Consider the following 16,684-nt stretch of genomic DNA (forward strand, 5'->3'; position numbering starts at 1 on the left):
TCCAACTCTTGGAGAAGCGTTTTAAATGTTTCCACGTCCTCTTTGCATCGTCCCGCAAGAATGACGTGCCGCAAGTGCATCGGCAATTTGGTGATGCATATCCTAATTAGTTCCGCAGGTCCGTATGGGTCGTATAAAAATTGATTTGCCTGCAGCATGTGGTCGAATAGGCGTGCAGGGCTGCCGAAACCAGACTGGTTCAAATTTGGCAGCATAATTATGCCATGTTTGACCCTATCTTGTGCCGCTTCCGACCAATAGGCGGAGAGAAAGGCTTGTCGAAACTCCCGAGTGGAGTTGCAGTGACGCGCTGCCGACCTCATGCGACTCGCCGGTTCGCCTTCCAAATAGCCACACATATACTCTATCTTATGTGAACTTGCCCAGTCGGGAGGAAGACAGAACTCAAATTGCTCGAGCCATGCTCGTGGATGTATGCCTTTTTGAGAATTTCGGAATATCTCAAATTTTCTTACCGTAAGGAAATGTTTGAAATCAAATCCCCGCATTTCCTCCTGGCGAGGCCCTTGAATGTTTCTATTTGTCTCATGTCTGCCCCTTAAATTACATTCTTCCCTGTCGTCAAAATCTCCCTCGTGGCCGGAGTCCCTCTCTGCACTGTTCGTACGGCTATTTTTATTGCTATTGGCGAGTTCGGAATCACACGCCATGCGGTTTTCCAGATGCGCCACGCGTTCTTGTAAATCGCCTGTTACAGCTTTGTGCTGTCTGTTCACTTCAAACTGTCCCTTCTGGAATTTAAGAAGCGAACGCACTTCTTCGGTCTCTGCGGCCGCTACCTGTGTGATATTGTTCTCGCTTTCCGTCAGCTTCATCGTGCCTACAATGTCCGCTAATGCCGCGATCTTCTCATCTATTTGTCTCTTGTCCTCCGCCCCAGTCTGCTTCAATTGTTCGACCTGCAGTTCCAACGCGTGGATCGCTAAACTGTTGTCCGCTATTGTGTTGCTAACGGCCGTGGGACAATGCGTTTCAGCCTTCTGGACCCTCGACAGTACCTGCTGGCGATCTCTTTGGCATTGTTCTCTCAGCTCTTGGAAATTCCTAAGTATCCGTTCTTCGCTTTCTTTAGATTCGGCCTCGCCACTGCGCTTGCTCTGTTCTAGGGCTTGCAGACGGTCATCGATTTGTTCAAATGTACGGCCTAATTCTTTCATAATGTCACTTTTTATTTCACTTGCCAGATTGTTTATTCTTTGTGAGATATCGTCGGACACTCTCTGCATCGACTTGTCGACTTTATTTGTCTGCTGGATTAGTTTTTCGTCTATTTGTTCGCCTAGCTCTCGGATCGATTTCTCAGATTTTTGCGTCATTTGTTCGCCTAGCTCGCGGATCGATTTTTCGGATAATTTTTGTTCTCGGAACAATTTTTCTGATGCTTCTTTTTGTTCTCGGAACGATTCTTTATTTTGTTGTAATAAGGCTTTCACGAGTTCTGCCAAATCAATTTGGTTAGTTGGAGGCACATTAATTTGTGGCTCTGATGTGAGGCCGTTCGTGCTGTTTTGCATTTCGTCTGAAGTATTCCCCATTGCATTTTCGGAACCGCCCGACGCGTTAATATTGGAAATCAAATTATCCCCTTGGTCCATGTTGCTTAAGTTGTCGGACCGCTTACTTTTAGCTTGGTTACGTGTCAGCATTAGTGCAATTCACACCCAGTACGCAACACACTAATCACAATAAATGTGTCCCCCAAAAATTACGACAGTCACACGAAAGATACTCAACCTAGTACGCACTTTTTCACACGCAAAACAAATTTTTATCTTAGATCGAAACAGTGGAATTTACAAGCGAGAGAAAAAAAACACACACACACATATAAAACACACAAATATAGAAAACAAAACAAGACAAACAACGCAACGCCGATCAACAACGCCGTGAATCTTTTGAACGTCTGCTCGGAAACAACGCAAAAGTTGTTTGAGCGCTGTAGGGAAAAAAATTAAGATTATTCAACGCTTGCAATCTAACGTGTCAGAGATTCCAGAGTCTAGCGGAATCACAGAACAGGGTCGCCATGTGAAAGATTGTAACTCTAATTTGCTTTGCTGAATAGCGTAAGATTGTGACTTGAATTTGGTATGCTGAAATCGGGTGTTAATTAGACCATGAAAGCGGTTTAAAACTGTGAGCTGTCTTGGGAGGTTAACCGAGCGTTTACTGAGCCACTGTTTCAGCAGGTAACTAGTCTAGGTTTACCACCTTACCAATCAGACTAACATTGATTATAATCTTTTACAGTCATACAACAACCGGTAATATATCTATATAAAAGGAGAATTTAAATAAAAAGAAAGAAATCAGTTTATATTTGCAAATTTATTTTAAAGATTGTTCATTGAAATTTCAGCATATTATACGTGAGTTATAACTGAGCTGGTGCCTTATTTACGATTGTGAGACTGTGAGAGTGGAATATTACGGAACACATAAAATATGGAGTCAAGATTGGGAGACTGGATACAACACTGCATTCATAAAACAACACACAAAGAACATTGAAACGCATGCAAGAGAAAGTTAATCACTACAAACAGATTCAAATTTTTACCCAAAGAATTTCCGTTCGAAGCACAATCCTGTCCGTCATGTAATTACCACACACTGGTATACTAAATTCACATTAAATCTTTGTGAAATCTTCCCAAGAAGAATAGCTGATGGCTACTTTGGTGATTACACCACATGCTCCACGTGGTCAACTTGGTTTACAGAAAGCGTATAACTCCACAATAATTTAGATAATAAAAATACATTCGATCGAAAAGCAAATTACAAAAGAAAAACCTCGAACTGGTTACTAACGTCTTACTACTAACCTGATGGGTCAAACAGTTATATAAGCACGTGGTACTGGTCTCACAAAGTACACGCCACGTGGGTTGAACATAAAGAAAAGTTGGTATATTCAAAATCTTTTCAAGACGATACGTTATAATCACACAAGCATTTGCCTTTAAGACTGATCTTACTTAGAGTTACTGACCAACACGTGGTTCCACTTTACTCACAAAGTAATAACAAAGCAACTACCGCCAATTAATCTGAACTGGACACGAGAATTACACTCCGCTGCAATTAAAGATAACCTTAGCTATTTTAAAGCTAACCCGAAATAAAATGATTAAATTCTCAGTTAACCTGAACTTAACAAATCCATTGTCCTATGGACTTAACAGACACGCGCTTGGCCGGAGATCTTACCACTTCAGACGCTCGCACCGCCAGACTGCAACTGCTGGACTGCCCTGCGCTACTACTGGACTCCAACTGCTTACTGCTCGGCTGCAACTCTCCAACTTCCAGACTCCCACTGAACTACCCAGCGTGCTCCCGAGAGTCGCTCACAAAGACAAACGGAAGGCGCCAGAGGGGCAGCTTCCTATACCAACATGACAGGGGACGGACCGGACCATACTAAGAATGGAAACCTCTCTGCTTTTAGGAACCGTAGCTACCTGTTTCAACGTTGGTCCTACTGTTCTCTAGCAGACAGCCTTGTCTGCTACCCTCAAGCATGCAGCTACAAACACATTTGATCATTCATCCTCTCACACAGAAGGGAAAGGGGATGACAGTATCTTATCATACACAGTATATAAAAGAAAGCGGATGTAGGTTCCGTATGAGACTGTGTGACATGAATTACATATAAGAATTACATATAAACTGTGCTTTAAAGTGTAGTAGTGTGAGAGATCGTTCTTGTTTACGTGTAAAAGTAACACGTTCCACTACTCAGTCTCCTCCCAGATAGTCAGAAACGCCACAGTAAATTTAGAAGAGGAATTTATTCCTTAAAAGACAACAAATTTGAGAAATTAAACATGAAAGGAATCCAACAGAGACCTTTCAATCTTCCTTGTTGTTCAGTGAACTGCATTTATAATTTCTACCACGAGTTGTTTCATTTTTTTGCAGAGGTTATTCTAAATACTGGAGTAAAAATTCCTCGAATTCCTCACGAATATGTTTTCTTTCTTTATTTAGGTAACACCTGTATCTACACACCACGTTCCCTTCAACGAAGATGCAAAACGAAGTATGGCAATGATTTAATGATTGCACACGTGACTGCAATGGCCTTTGTGGTGAGAGCTAAAATTTCTATGAAAAACAGTATGAGGAACGTTTCCAATTCGTCAGTAACCTCAGTAATTCTTTTTCGCTTAATGTAACCCCTGCATTTATATTACCGCAATGCTCTCCCCTCTCTCTTGAATGTTTGTCAGAAGATTTATTCATTCAACGATTTAATCGGTATTCACCGTCTCTCGTACGAGCAAATAATTACGTAAGCGTTACACTGTCTTCACAATAAGTTACAAAAAGAAAAAAGTTCATCAATCCACAGTAAACCAACAAAACAAGTAAGGAGACGTATGTTTTCCTACATGTCATGCGTTTCTTTCGTGACAATTTTAGTGCCACACGCAATGTCATCCTCATGCTTCGCCTCTCCTCTCACTGTGGGACCAACTTTGAAAGTGCCTCTGATTTAAGAATACTACTCTAAAAGCACGATAATTCACGGTGTCCATTACAACAGGACGCTTCTGTCACGCAGTGGCCTTTACAGCCACATAAGGATAGCATTATGCTAAAGTATGGTCATTCTGTAAGCGACAATCCTTGCATAACGCAGACGAAGAAAGTTATTAAATCTCCATTATATGTCAAAAGTTATTTCGCCACGCATAGTTTTGTACATAACCCGGACATTTGAAGAGTATTTATGGCCAATATGAGAGCGTCCACGAGTAGTTTAAATGCTATTTATTACCTCCGAAGCTGCAATTTTCGCACTTCCAGTTGCCTTGTAAGACGTATCATTGAGTTAATGAAATGAATGTAATGTCGTACCCATTATTAATAACCATTTGAGCAAGTGTTGTAGTAAAATATATTACTGTAGCTGTAATAGATATCGTGAAAGGAAAATTAACTGTAAGTGTTATTAATTCCCGAAATTAAAGAATTCTTTTAACAGGTGTCAACGCACATGTTAATCTTTACGGCCCTAATTTCGCTGGCAGAAGTATGTATTGAAGACGGCTAACAGTACTTTAGTTTTGAGTGAGCTATGATTTGCACTGAGGTTACTTTTCACAGCTTGGGACTGAAGAGTTTCTGAAACGAATCATTGCACTAAAAAACACGGAAACTAAGATTTTTCAGAAAATATGATTTTTATTCCATGAATACATTCCTTCAAATAACACACAATCTTAAATAATCGTCTATATTTTTATGTTACCTTGCCTAACTACCAAGCACGAGTGGCATGAATAATCTGTCATCTCCTGCTTTACGACACACAAGCTTCGTATTATGCCAATAAATTTATAGATAATTGAGGAAAATCTTGATTCAATAAAATGTTATTAAAAACTAAACAAGACTCGTATAACATTGGTTGTATCATTTTTCATTTATTTTTAGGACAATGTTAACCATCACATCACACAAAAATTGAACTTTTCCTGAAGAATGAAAATACAGCGTGGACCATATTAATGCATAATGAGGAATAAATCGAGGCGGAGATGAGATACAGCAAAATATTTCAGGTAAAAGTTGTAGCTGGCAAAGAGAGTCATGCATTGCTACTATGACCGTGACCTTGGTGGTGTTTTCAAGGTGATTTGGAGGTTAAGGGACTTTTTTTAAATGGAAACCCTGAGATTTGCTTTAAGATTTAAAATGAGGTGCAAATTTTACGTAAAAAATAATACATTATTCAAGGTCATGAAAAGGTTCAATGCTGACCAAATAAGAAAATATGTTTTTCGTTCTAGTAAGGATTACGTCGGAATAGAGAAGGGCTACAGCAAAATGCAATGCTAAATGTAAATTCTAAGGGGTATAATGGCTCACGTATCATTAAATAACCACTACGATTTTAAGGTAATTATCGAAGATCAATCGAAGATTGAGTTTTTCTCATGGAAACCGACATTTGTGACGTCGGATTTGGAGAGAGCAAACAGAGGTTTAAACTATAAATTTTAATTAACGTGTTTATTTGCAGAAATAAATATATAATTGCGTATAAATTTTATTGTGGCATTTGAGAGATAGAACAAACAAGAGTAAAACGAAGATCCTTTATTTACATGTCGCTGAATGAGTCCCCTCGCCTCTCAGTCCTCCGAATGCCCCTTTCAATTTGTACCTAACACTGTATTTTGCTCTATTCGTCCTCTACTCTAGGTTAATCTCAACTAGGACTAAAAATATATTTGCTTATTTGACCTTCGTTCAGCTAGCCATGACCCTGATTAATGTATAATTTTATAAGTACAATTGGCCGTTCTTTTCAAATCTTGAATCAAATATTAGGGCTCCCATGTTAAAAAAATCACTTTAACCTACAAATCACCTTGAAAATCACGTTCACGATCACGGCCGTTAGTAATAATGCGTGACGCTCTTTCCCACCTACAACTTTTATGTGCAATATTTTGCTATATCTCATCTTCATCTCGAGTTATTCCTCATTATGGATTAAAATGTTGCACCCTGTACATCAAGGTTGTGCTCTCTTTTATTGAACTCAAGGTTCAGATACTCGAATGTGGTTTTCTCTCAAAAAAGTTACTTGACATCGTTCCACTAATAGATTCATTACACATCCGAAATATTCTTAGTTTTATAAAACCTATGCCAAAAGCTTGGTTTTCCTTTTATTTTCACTGTAGCTTGGAGATGCACGAACATGTGAACCGGGAGTCTCGACACTAGCGCGATGTTTTCGGCTGTTTTATGTCTAGATGTGAGATACTTGGCGATGAATGTCTGTCGTCCGTAAACGGAGAGTGCGTTCCCTCTATGTGTGACCAAGAAAGTCAAATGACAAATCTGCCTATGGTGCGATTCATCTCGTAATGCCCAGAATTAACAAAATGGAATAAAACAAAAATTATAGCTTTAACGTCATGAAAAAGGAAACATAAGCTCAGATTGTGGAAATATGGAACATAAAATCGTTTTTGCCATTTTCAAACGGACCGTCCTAGCCTTTGCTTTAAGCGATTTGTGGCAAGCAAGGAAAAACTCATTCTGGATGACCCTACGGGGATTTGGAACGCCACGTTCATGAATGCGAGTCCAGTGTCTTAGCATAGCAGCATATCACACGGTCCATGCACTTGAAATAATCTACTGCAGTTGCTCTGAAATTTATAAAAGCAGAAGCATCCGTGCCAAAATAACCCTCATGGATACGAAAGTAAGCTAATTCTTTTGATATCGTCGTACAACTACGAGGCGTATTCAAAAACCTAAGGTCTGGTGCCCAATATTTAACTGATGGTAAGCCTGATTGAAGTTTAACGCATACAACACTGTCTACAGACTCTTTAGGAAACTACTGTAGTTTGGATTTGATGCAGTAGTCGTTTGCCAGTCGGTGAGAGCAGATCGCAGTGGCCGAGACAATCTTAGATCACGCCAGATGTGAAGTGCGCGATATGATTAGATTTTTACTGGTTAAAGGGTCTTCAGCTACTGATATCCGTCGTGAGTTAGGCCTAGTGTATGGACCTGAAATAATGAATGACAAACAAGTTCGAAAATGCTGTCGAGAGTTTCAAAATGGTCGCACAATGTTGACGATTAACAGCGGATTGGCAGGCCTAGTATTCGGAGCAGTGATTTCGTTGTTCAAGTGAACCAAGAACTTCGAAATGATCAGCGATTGACGATTAGTGGTTTGGTTAATAAATTCCAAAATTGATTGGCGACTCCATGTTGTCTTGTGCACAACGACCAGATAACAGGTATACTTGAAAAAAGAGACAGCATTGGTCGTATATATATATATTTTTTTATACTATTGCAAAATCGATTTTCTGTCACTGAGTAACCATCTTCAGTGCTATATTGTATAACTTAAATTGGGATGCACTGTTGTCACTATGCTTACGGCGATCACATAGACTCTATGTGCCAAAACCAAGAAGGTGATTCAAGATTTTCGTTGGGAACATTTTGAGCAGCCTCCACACGGTTACGACCTTGCACCAAGCGAGTATTTCATCTTATTGCCTTTGAAAAAGTGCCTGGGTGCATGAATTCAAGACTAGCATTACTAACTGGTTCAATTCCCGTCCTGGAGACTTCTATGCATTGGGGTTAAAGAAGCTGGCGCAATTCTATAGAAAGTGTATAAATGTGAACGGCGATTATGTTTGAAAGTAACGCAGATTTTTTTTTTTTTTTTTTTTTGGTCGGACCATCTCTCGGACTTTGCACGGACTTTTCAAACGCACCTCGTATGGAACAGCTTCTGCTGTGGAGAAAACATGGATTTTTTTTTTTTTTTTTGGTCACCAGTCTACTGACTGATTTGATGCGGCCCGCCACGAATTCCTTTCCTGTGCTAACCTCTTCATCTCAGAGTAGCACTTGCAACCTACGTCCTCAATTATTTGCTTGACGTATTCCAATCTCTGTCTTCCTCTACAGTTTTGTCCTCTACAGCTCCCTCTAGTACCATGCAAGTCATTCCCTCATGTCTTAGCAGATGTCCTATCATCCTGTCCCTTCTCCTTATCAGTGTTTTCCACATATTCCTTTCCTCTCCGATTCTGCGTAGAACCTCCTCATTCCCTACCTTATCAGTCCACCTAATTTCCAACATTCGTCTATAGCACCACATCTCAAATGCTTCGATTCTCTTCTGTTCCTGTTTTCCCACAGTCCATGTTTCACTACCATACAATGCTGTACTCCAGACGTACATCCTCAGAAATTTCTTCCTCAAATTAAGGCCGGTATTTGATATTAGTAGACTTTTCTTGGGCAGAAATGCCTTTTTTGCCATAGCGAGTCTGCTTTTGATGTCCTCCTTGCTCCGTCCGTCATTGGTTATTTTGCTGCCTTTCTCCGATTTACTCTCAAACCATACTGTGTACTCATTAGACTGTTCATTCCGTTCAGCAGATCATTTAATTCTTTTTCATTTTCACTCAGGATAGCAATGTCATCAGCGAATCGTATCATTGATATCCACTCCTGAACCTTTCTTTTATTTCCATCATTGCTTCCTCGATGTACAGATTGAAGAGTAGGGGCGAAAGGCTACAGACTTGTCTTACACCCTTCTTAATACGAGCACTTCGTTCTTGATCGTCCACTCTTATTATTCCCTCTTGGTTGTTGTACATATTGTATATGACCCGTCTCTCCCTATAGCTTACCCCTACTTTTTTTCAGAATCTCGAACAGCTTGCACTTACTGTCAAGAAAAATCTTTTCTCATGAGCTAATTTTTTTTATGACCAGATGGATCTTAGTTTTGGAATGCGCCTCGTAATTCCACGTGTTATGAAGCAACTGCGATTGATACATCATTTACGCCATGAAATGTATTTCTATCATTTGCAGAAACTGTCAGTTACAGTCGTACTTATGTGCGTGAATTAATGATTCATGGCACAGTAGTACTTCTGCCTCGCCTGGCTTTTGGCGCCAGCACCGGAGTTACCAACCGTCACGGAAAAGAGCACCTATAACAGCAAACTAGCCGACAGCAGCGCCACGGCAAGACGTCGAGTGGTGTGCTATCACAATGAGAAGCAGTCTGCCTTATAGTGGTGAACCGGCAACATCAGCTTCAAGCCAGCGCCAGGGGAGTGTAGGCAGTGGCCGACAAATCTTCATGGCCATGCATGGTGCACTGGTCGAGCCTGTTTATGTCGCAGCCTGGCCGGCCCAGAGACTCGTCCGTGATAGCGGTCCTGTGTATGTGGGACTAGGTGACTGCTGTCGTCATCAGAGGACAGCCTCAGGTCAGCTAGAGGCCAACACAACAAGCAACTTCCGGGGAGAGGAGCCGCCTAGATGTGCCGAAGTAGGAGGTCGCGCAGCAATGCTACGAGGCAGCCTGGTGGACTGGGAGTCGTGGCTGGCAGTGGCTTTCTGTCAACGTGCAAGATGCCTCGTGTGGGAGGGAGAGAGAGGTGTGAATTTTATTTAGATTCATAAATGAAATGCAAGGAGTGGTGTTCAACATATAAGTGGTTTATTCAGTAAAACTGTATTAAACTGCACGTGCAATAATTATTGAAATTTTATCAAATTCATTAAACATTCACTCACAAATTATTCAAATAATGATAAACAAAAATTTTAAAAACTTGGGTCGCCAGATACTGTAGAAAGTATAAAAAAAAAGCAAATAGAACTGAATTGACACCAACAGATAACAACAAGTGAATTATATAAGGTGCCAGCCCTGGTATTTGCCTTGTAAGATGAGCATTGTATGACTTCATTCTAATTTAACATATAAATAAATTACACGAGACGGGTTGACCTAGTGTAATAAATGAGAAAGGAATAAATGGTTCAAATGGCTCTGAGCACTATGGGACTTAACTTCTGGGGTCATCAGTCCCCTAGAACTTAGAACTACTTAAACCTAACTAACCTAAGGACATCACACACATCCATGCCCGAGGCAGGATTCGAACCTGCGACCGTAGCGGTCGCGCGTTTCCATATTGTAGCGCCTAGAACCGCTCGGCCGCTCCGGCCGGCAAGGAATAAAAAAAAAAAACAGCTAAACATATGACTCTCTTAGCGGGCAAACGGTGAATACCGTGCCCCGCGTCTTTATGAGCATCTAACACATTGCAAAGAAATTGAAGAAAGCGAAAGAAGAATGCACAGCTAGGAATGCGGGCGTTTTCTGTATTACCATGTTCATAGCGTGGTCGGCGTGGTTGAGGAGTCGGCTGATTGCATGCGGCTGCAACAAGACTCTGCCGGCGACGTAGTTGATAGCGTCTAACATGCCCTACGCTGAAAATAGTGACCGAAACCTGCTACCGGAAGCTATCATTACTGGATGACGGTATGCGTCCATCTGAAAGTGCAAATCTACGTGAAACTGCATTAAACAAAGCTCAAAACTGTTCTAACAGTACTACCGTCATCGGACATGCAGTAAATCAAAATGTGATCCTGAGTTAAGCTCTTGATAACGCGCACAGTGAGTCAAGCTTGCCTACTTGGATCTAACAAACTTTGCTCTCTATGCTGTTTGCGACGAATGCAAAGTGCATCGTCTCATGACAAGCGATAAGAGAATCCTTGCGACTTATCGGAAGCAATCAAGAGTGAACTCCTGCCTCCTCAGATGCAATATTCAGAATGCCCTACTAGTGCGATCCTCGCACCTGGAGAGAGAGAGAGAGAGAGCCGCTCCCCTCCAGCGTCTTGTCTCCGCCCTTCCGCAAATTACGTAGCTCGTACTATTTTTCAAAGCGAACGTTAGATTCTTGCCAATGAAGAAGTCCCTTTCAAACTTTCCTCCCTCCTTGCCGTCACATTCCGCGAGGGAAAGAGAGCCATACTCTGAGTGAGACAGAGTATACAAATAAACCAAGACTTCTCCCTTTGAGTATTGCCGCTACGTTCCCAGGTGTTCTGCTCGCGGGAAACGGCCAAAATTCCCCGGGCCACTTGAGATTCTTGGACACCCAAGTCGTGCTGTTGCTATTCAACTCGCCGCTCTGTCCGCGTTACCTAGAGTCGTGACAAAACTGTTTTTCGCTCGAAGTTTGTAGTTTCTGATGCCTCGGGCACACGTGCGAATGTCCACGGCTTCCCTTGGCAGCATGTTGATGTATGCAGCGTCTTCGCCTGTCGCTAATCCTCTGGGGGGCCTGCTCTCTGTGAAGCGTGCCGACATAGGCGCGCGACCGCCGCTCGCCCGTGGTCGCACTACCTGTGTCCAACTGGCCTCCGGCGTTCCTAGCTTGGAACGCATCAGAAGAATTCCTTTCATGCTCAAAGTGTACCAAATTTGCAAAGAGAAGAATCGTAGCCATTTACCGATGCTTAATGACACAATAATTCACCTCCATCACACTTCATATGTAGCAATAAACTAATGACTGATTTTAAAAGCAAATATCTCCTTTAATTATAAACATGAGAAGTTTTGACGCTTTTCAAACGTGGTGCATCACTCCAGTTTGGACCAGTGAACAGTGCTTGGGTTCGTGGGTCCAAGGAATGCAGAGCGGCCAAGAGTCTAGTGTTGCTAGCTGCAGTGTGTTTTCAACAACAATACTAAAGATAACTGTGTCGGTTGTGGTCAGTGCTGTCTTGTGCTGAAGCCGAGTGGCCTGGGTTGGCCAAATAGAATAACCAAGGCTGCTGTAGGGCCCAATGTGTTAAAGTAGGAAACGTTTCTTTTACTGTTGTTGTATTCAACGAAATTTTAACCTCACCTAGTTTCTATCATTCACTATTTTGTTTTTCTCATTTATCGTGTCTGACGGAGGGTAACTTGTGGTGTATTATTCTACTGCTTATTTTCATTATCTTGTTAATTGCTTCTTTAGTGATACTTAGGGCGTCGACTTTTGGCTGGGTATATTTAGGCTTTTGCATTATGGGCTAAGATGTTATTGTGTGTTTCTTGTTCAGTTAGTGTAAGGTTTTTCTGTATAATATTTGCTGCCCCTTTTATTGTAAGGTTAGTGAAATTCAAAGGAGCACATTATTTTATCCTACATTACATTGCATTAGATATGAAATTTGCATTTGAATAAACTGAATGCTGCAAACTTTACTTGTGTCATCTTTCGTATGCACTCCAAATTGTTGAAATTTATTAGTAAATATATTTAAATGTTATTAAGCTTTTACGCCCACAGAATCTCAGCACCCACATTCCCACCGTTTCCCACGTAACGCTTAATTTTTATTCACCATTATTGAAGATTATGTATTAGGCGAAAGTAAACTTCTTAACAACCAGATAAATATGATATATGTGGATATATTGTACTGAAATAGAAGCCTAAATATAGAAAGTGTACGTGGAGCAACTGCACCTTTAAAGTCGCAACCATAGTGGAAATATAAAGAGTTCAGAAGAAAGTTATGTGTAACCCACCAGACTTGCATAGCTCTATCTTGGATAGTTAGTACGTTTTCAATGGGGACTTCTCATCCTTTCATTTGACCACGTGGAAGAGTTTTAACATTTACAGCAAATCAGTAAAGACTAAATCGTAATGTTGTGCAGTATGTTCCAAACCCTACTATATCGGAGACGTGACCTGACCGTGTAATGTTGTGCAGTATGTTCCAAGCCGTACTACATCGGCGACGTGACGTGACTGTGATGTTGTGGCATTTTGATCTCGATTTAAGGTGTCACAATACACTTCGAGATAGCGTTTAAGCTTGTGTATGGCAGAGCGAAGCATGACCATATAAGGTGGCGGAGATTTGCCTGGGCCGTGACTCGTTGAATCATTTGAGATGCTCTCTTATTGATGGCGAGTCGGTTGGCTTCCCTAGCCAAGAGCAGTCGCGTTTTTGCAAGGCTGCGGACAGTTATTAGCTTGAGCTGAAGTGCGTTCACTGCCCACAACATTCATGATTGATAGTCTTTGTTGATTAAGTACTCATTATTAGGGTATAAAGTGATCAGTATTGTTGTTCACCACTGTTACATACTGACCTACACAGTTAGAATGTCGTGTAATATTTTGTACGTAATGTTAACAGTGCTGTGACAAGATGTGCAGCTGTAAGTGAATACGTAACCACTGAATCAAATGGAAGTACTCTTTCCTGAAATGCAGATCCTCATTTTCCTACAAACACAATAGTTTGAGCACCACATTATAAACCAAGCTACAGCCATGCGCTTTCTCCGGTGAGAAGGATATTAATCTTTAGATGTCTGATAAAATATGGAACTCAGTGATGTGTGTCTGACGAAACACACGTCCAAATTTACTACCAAAGCGAAGCTATTAGAACTGAGGTGTTTTAAGTTACCTACCCCACCAGCCCAATGGTTGAAAAGTAATCCCGCGTTGTCAGTGCTGTATCTCCAGTCGTGAAAGGGACAGAGAAGCTTGTGGAAACTGTCCAGCAGGGTCAGCCACAGTGTGCCAAACTAAACTCGTGTGGGCTGAAGGTTGGTCTGACTCCGCTTCTCGGGAGTAGGCCTATCCGGTATAGTGCGAAATTTTAGTTAGTGTTGCAGTGTGGCATTTTGTGGTTGTCACAACTGTCTACAGTTCAGCATAATCGTGCTGTCAGCACTGTTTACCCTTCACTATTTGTTCATGGTATGAAGGATGTTCACAATTCAAGCAGCCGTTTGCACAAGACGATAATTTACAGAACTTTTGGCAAAGCATGATCCTTTGGAGAGAGGACTATCAGAGTAAATATCAGTTTTAGATTTGGCACAAGCCGGTATACCTGAGGCTGTGCTGAAGTTAACTGATGAATTAAATGGAGTTAAATGAATGCAATACGAACTATCTGAAACTGTTCAGCAGCTGTCCAGTAAGTTGAACAATACTGCTACCAAGTAAGAGAGATCGATAAACAATCAGTTCGAAGTGCGTAGAAAACAGTTGCAAAAGGGCTCGCTTCTTTTCAGTTAGCGGATATGAAATTCCAAGAAGATAAAGGCATAATTTCTAGTGAAATAACGGTGGAACATAATTGTTCCACTAGCTTGGCAGAGACTGAGCTACAGAAAACAATAGAAAAACTTGATCAGGTCTCATCACTACTGCAAAATGCTGTTAGCGAACAATGAGAAATTGCTAAATAGGAATTAGCGGAATTCAAGGAGTCAGTGCATGATAATAAATAGGTTCCACAAGGTTCTGACGAAAATTTCGTTCTCGAAACTACTCTGCACAAGGTGCACCGAATGCAACGTGAGCAGCTAACTCTATTATCGCTAAATTTGCTTTACGATATCTGGGCTGTACCATCTTTGGTTCTTTGTTAATGGAAGAGAATCCAGTATGAGAGAGGCACTTTCAAAGTATTCTTTCCAGACGAAAAAAAAAGAAAAAAAAACATTCATCCTGTGGTATTTCTGAGCTTCTCATGGAGTAATGCCATTGATCGTTGTTGTATCTAGTGGATATATCCAGAGGACGCCACACTATGGAGCTCAGAGACAGTGGAACATTTTTAAATATAGGAATAATTTGAAAAAGCTCTTCAAACTGAATAATAGTATGGCATAGTACAGGAGCTGTTATGAAAAGAAGTTTTCAATCTGGAGCCAATCCATCCACTCCAGGGGAGCAAACAAAAGTACTCTGAGAAGTTTTTAAACAAGACAAGATATCTGAATAGTCTTCTGACATACCAGGGTGTACTGAGGATATTAAAGGCAACGTGCCCATACAAATTCTCCAACAGTTCATAACATATCGGAAACAAATACTGACAAGTTCATGTCATTTCTACATACACGAAAATGCGAAAACCACGTTGCAAAATGTAAATTTTGATAACAATAATAATCACTACCATAAAGATCAAAATCACTGCACAAATCATAATAGACAGCATAACGTGCTGGACGACCATTGTGGTAATGGTAATGGTAATAATAAGAACTAACAGAACACTAATAGTTATTTCAATTGGTGTAATCAAAAACACCATGACAAGCAGTAAAATCTGGGATAGTAGCAGCAACAAATGGCAGAATAATATGCAGTAACACCAAATGAATCAAAATTGGTGTAGTCAGATTCCAGACAGTGATGTGATAAGCAACAGAAATCGACCGAACTACTTCTAGCCAGGAAAACTGAGACCACATTTCGCCCCAATCTGGCGGTTGAGGAACAGGGTGGAGGCAATGATCAACAAAATATCTAATTAGATATGATAATGGTTCAAATGGCTCTGAGCACTATGCGACTTAACTTCTGAGGTCATCAGTCACCTAGAACTTAGAACTAATTAAACCTAACCAACCTAAGGACAGCACACACATCCATGCCCGAGGCAGGATTCGAACCTGCGACCGTAGCGGTCGCTCGTCTCCAGACTGTAGCGCCTAGAACCGCACAGCCACTACGGCCGGCGATATGATAATGCATGTGACATTCATGATGAAGCATAAACTGTCACAGCTAATTGTAACAGTCAACTTCTTGCCGTGTTGGTATCTGCGTTTAATGTATGGGGCAGGAAACATTCCAGCCATGGTTATACACTCCTGGAAATGGAAAAAAGAACACATTGACACCGGTGTGTCAGACCCACCATACTTGCTCCGGACACTGCGAGAGGGCTGTACAAGCAATGATCACACGCACGGCACAGCGGACACACCAGGAACCGCGGTGTTGGCCGTCGAATGGCGCTAGCTGCGCAGCATTTGTGCACCGCCGCCGTCAGTGTCAGCCAGTTTGCCGTGGCATACGGAGCTCCATCGCAGTCTTTAACACTGGTAGCATGCCGCGACAGCGTGGACGTGAACCGTATGTGCAGTTGACGGACTTTGAGCGAGGGCGTATAGTGGGCATGCGGGAGGCCGGGTGGACGTACCGCCGAATTGCTCAACACGTGGGGCGTGAGGTCTCCACAGTACATCGATGTTGTCGCCAGTGGTCGGCGGAAGGTGCACGTGCCCGTCGACCTGGGACCGGACCGCAGCGACGCACGGATGCACGCCAAGACCGTAGGGTCCTACGCAGTGCCGTAGGGGACCGCACCGCCACTTCCCAGCAAATTAGGGACACTGTTGCTCCTGGGGTATCTGCGAGGACCATTCGCAACCGTCTCCATGAAGCTGGGCTACGGTCCCGCACACCGTAAGGCCGTCTTCCGCTCACGCCCCAACATC

The sequence above is a fragment of the Schistocerca nitens genome, chromosome 6, assembly GCF_023898315.1.
Source record: "Schistocerca nitens isolate TAMUIC-IGC-003100 chromosome 6, iqSchNite1.1, whole genome shotgun sequence".
NCBI lineage: Eukaryota > Metazoa > Arthropoda > Insecta > Orthoptera > Acrididae > Schistocerca > Schistocerca nitens.